Raw genomic sequence first — 5,078 nt, forward strand, 5'->3', positions numbered from 1 at the left:
TTTTTAAAATGCTGTTTTAAATTAGTCTCAGTCAACGAGTCGGTCAAGTCACGTGGCAGTTTATTAATCAGTCTAGGTAATATTATGTATGCTGTTATTCTTTCACTGAACGCATTGGATGCCCGAGGCATGTGCAGCCAGTTTAGACTAACAGCGCGCGTACACACGGGGTGATCTATGGCTGTTTTTAATTTATTATTAAAATAATTTTCTTTTAGTATTGAATATTCAATTTGCTTAAATATTGGCAACACTTGACAATGTTTAAATAGCCCGCTTTCGTTACCCTGAAATTTACGTTTAATTTGATTTGATACTATTTTTTTAAGAATTTGAATTTGAATTTTATTAATTTTGTCAAGGTACGAATTGTAAGTACGACCGTAACTGCTCAGTCCATACTGAACGTACGATTCGGCTAAGGCGTTATAGAGCATTATTTTGACTTTATAGGGTATTCGATTTTTAAGAATTGAGATACTTGCAAGGAATTGTCTAAGATTGTTGCATACATAGTCCACATGATTACTCCATTTAAATATATCATCTATTATTAACCCTTGGGTTATATCTTGATATGTGTGAGATCTAACTATTTCCAAGGGTGTGCATTTACATGAGTGATAGTTTTTATGTAAGCAGACATGTTCGTGACAGCTATTATGTTTTTGATTGGTAATTTTTTAATAAACGGTGATTTTATCAATAAGAGCTTAGTTTTATTTGGATTAAGAACAAGGCCTACATCATGACACCACTGGGTAAGGTTATTGAGGTCCTGTTGTATAAAATCACAAGCCTTTATTGGATCTTTGTCCGCGATTACGAGACAAGTGTCGTCCGCAAACTGGAAACAAGTGCAGTATTTTATACAATCTTTGATGTTTAAACATAGATTCTATTATTTATTTATTTCTGAACATGATGGATCTGTTATTATACTTGGTGATTTTAATACACCCTCAATTAACTGGAATGGTGAAATGACGAAAGCAGTGACTCCTAATTGTGTTTCTTATGATCTGAAATCACGGTTATTGCTGCAGCTCATAAATCTAGGTGGAGTGAGTCAGTACAATTATTTAAAAAATAATAACAAAAGAACTCTTGATATTTTCCATACTAACATCTCGGATGTGAAACTTGTACCAGCCCTAGCATTATGTAAGGAGGATAAACATCACCCCTCTTTCGAAGTGGATATTAAACTTAGCGTCACTAATTACTTGAACAAAAACAATTCTAATCCAGTTTTTAATTTAAAAAAATGCGATTTTACATCAACCCAGAGAGAATTAAAGAATATTAATTGGTATACTTTACTTTCATCAGTTAATATAAATTAAATTCTTAATATCTTCTATGATAAACTCTTTTTAATTATAAAAACAATACACCATACAAAAAAATTAATAACGAAAAACAACCTGCTTGGTTCAGTCAGTCATTAGTTAAATGTTTAAAAGAAAAGCAGAAAATGCACACTAAATATAAAATGTATCATAATCCTAGAGATTACGACACTTTTTCTCTCCTTAGATCTAGAGCCAGGAGATTGATGGATGAATGTTACAATGGTTACACAAACAATGTCGAAATGTCTCTCATGGCTTGTAGCAATAAATTGTTTTGGAATTTCACTAAATCAAAACGAAAATGTAATGAACTGCCACTGACCTTAAGTTATAATAATCGAGTTGCACCATCTGGGTTTGAAATTTGCTAGCTATTTTCTAATTTTTTATTATATTATTTTAGTCTGAAAACGACATTTTGAAAAAGATCAAGAATCTAGATTCGAACAAAGGCCCTGGACCAGATGGGATACCCTCATTTTTTATTAAATTTTGTGGTAAAGAACTTACACTGCCTTTGGTGTTAATATTCAATAAATCTCTAGTCACTGGGTGCTTCCCGGAGTTGTGGAAAATAGCTAATGTAATTCCCATATTCAAAGCAGGTACAAAAACTGAATGTAGTAATTATCGCCCATTACATGTATACTGAATTGTTTTCCTAAGATATTTGAGAGTAGTGTTTATGATCATATTTATTCTTATTTAAACCATTAATCTCTTCACAACAACATGGTTTTGTTAAGAACAAATCAACTGTTACAAATTTAGTAGAATATTCAGATTTTATAGTGACCTGTCTTGACTTGAAGAAGCAAGTTGATGCGGTTTATACCGATTTCCAGAAGGCGTTCGATAAAGTGAATCATCGATTACTTATATATACGATTACTAGTGAAGTATGGAGTTCATGGGGATTTATTAAGATGGGTCATATCATATGTTACCAATAGATCTCAAATAGTTGCTGTTAATGGTTTTTATTCCAAGCCTATAACTGTCCCATCGGGAGTACCTCAGGGATCACACCTTGGTCCATTGCTCTTTGTCATTTTTATTAATGACATCATATCAGTCATAAAAAATAAGTGCCTCCTTTATGCAGACGATTTAAAAATCTTTTGCGAAGTGAATAGTGTTGAAGATTGCGTGTCTCTTCAGACAGATTTAAACTCAGTTCAACTGTAGTGTGAAGAACATGCAATGTTTTTTAATGTGAGTTTAGTTTATGCTTACTTTTACTAAAAAGCGCAATCAAGTTAAATTTGATTTCACAATCAATAATTACAAACTTTCAACTAAAACTAATTCTAAAGACCTTGGAATAACTTTTGATACATCCTTGTCATTTAATTTACACATAAATAACATTATTGCGAAAGCTAATCAAATGGTGGGTTTTATTTTCAGAATTACAAAAGGGTTCAAGAATCCTTTAAGCATTATGCATCTTTACACATGTCTTATTCGCAGTGTCTTAAAATATGGTTCTCCTGTTTGGTCCCCTTACAAAAAAACTTACGCTGACACCATCGATTATGTCCAAAGACGATTCCTGCGAAGACTTTTATTTAAATTTAACAGAAAACTTGTCAATTTCTCTTATGAAGATAAACTTAAATATTTTAAACTTGATCCTCTATGCTTGCGTCGTGTGCTGCTTGACACGATGCTACTTCATAAAATAGTTAATAATCAAACGGATACTTCATTATTACCTAAAATAAATTTTAATTGTAAAATCCCTAAACTTACAGTTTGTACCAACAACATATTTAAAGATAATCGTAGCCGTACTAACCTAGCATATCACTCCTGCATCAATCGTATTTGTCGCCAATTTAATACAGTTTCTCAAAATAATCAGCAACTCAATTTATTTAATTCCACATCAACCTGCTTTCGTCATAATGTCATTGACTTCCTGCGTAAGGAAGCTAATTTGTAGAAATTACTATTATTTTTGTTACTTTACTACTTTACATTACTACTTTAAATAATCTGTATGTCTCTAAATCTTTTGTACACGCCAGTTATTGATATTTTTGCTATGTATCTTTTCGTTTTAAGTCTCCTTGTTGATATTTTTACATATTTTGTGCATAAATATTGTTGGTTTATCGAATAAAGTAAGAAAAAAGTAATCACGAAGCATCTTTACACCAATCTTTACACAAACAATAAATTCCAGCTCTAAAGTTTGATGCATCCAATATACGATAATTTATGTTTCTACAGGCTATTCTTTATTACTTTTTATGAAATAATTTATATTATTAAAACAGCCCCTCACAAACTAATTTGTTTTGTGTAATTATCTATTTGATTGAAAAGAGTGGCCGTTGAGTTTGACTATAATATATGCCTATGTATTATACATAGGTACTTACCTCTTGAATCACTCTATCTATTGCTGAAACCTGCATTAAAATCCGTTGAATAGTTTCAAAGATCTAAGCGGAAACGAGTTAATTTATACTATTAAAAGATTATTTCGTATTTATGTACCTAAACACTACGCATAGACCAGGGTCGATAATTTTTAAGGAGTGGGGGGATTAGGGGAGAAAACAGTTTATCTCGATTTCCGGCAAAACTACTAGTCCTATGGAAAAAAGTAAAATTGCAAAGTTGTTGTTTTACACATTGCCTCAAAATATATATGAAAAATATTCAAATAACCAATTTTTTGGGTTTTTTATTTGTATTTTTAGAAAAAAACTTTCACTAAATTTGGTGAAAAGTTACCTATTTATATCCCAAATAAACTGTATTTTTTACTATTATACTTATTTTTTCACATTATTTTTACTCAAATATCAAAAAAGAATCCTAATTTTCAAATCAAAAATCTCACGGCAAAATATCAGCATTTTCAAAAAACTCGTTCAAATCTCAACTTTTAAATGGTGTGATTATACATTACTATTACATTATTCTAAGTATGTGATATTTTGTCTCTTTTATGTATTTGTTGGATGCTATTAGTAATTATGACAGTAATCACGACCATAATGTTCACGAAGCATCCTTTCACAAACAATGATTTCCAGCTCTAAAGTTTGACGCAACCAATATAAGATAATTTATATTTATACAGTTTATTCTTTATTACTTTTTATGAAATATTTGGTATTTAAAACGCTTTTATTTTAAACACGATTCATATATTGCATGCAGCACCTCAACACTACTGCTACACCAAGCTAATTAGTTTTCTATATTGTAAAATCCTCTATTGATTGAATAGTTTCTTGTATGTTCTTCTCACGAGCTCTACTTTCTCCGAACAAATTGAAGATTCAGTAATTTAAAAGAAATATTTACAGTCATGATTCAAAAACGTTAATTTAAGCCTCATTGAATTTTTTTCCCACACGACTTTTGTCCCTCGTACCAGTGACTAAAAGCGAGCTAAAAAATCGTATACGCACCACGTGAGATAAGTAGGATATTTCCACCCGCGATTGTCAAAATTCCGCGGGTGGGAATGACGTACTTTTCTCCCTAGGTGCGTAATACACTAATATGTTTGACTTTGACCTTTATTGTTTAGGACTGTGACAAAATACTCTTGAACATGAAATACGTATTGGGACACCATCTGGAATACGGACCATTCAAAACCTTGGTCTTTATATGTCTTCACACTTATATCGTACAACCTTAAGGCATCGTGTCATTACTGCGCTGTGATGCAATGCTACGGTTGGGGGCACTTTC

This window comes from Leptidea sinapis, chromosome 9 (genome assembly GCF_905404315.1).
Source record: "Leptidea sinapis chromosome 9, ilLepSina1.1, whole genome shotgun sequence".
NCBI classification, from domain to species: Eukaryota; Metazoa; Arthropoda; class Insecta; order Lepidoptera; family Pieridae; genus Leptidea; species Leptidea sinapis.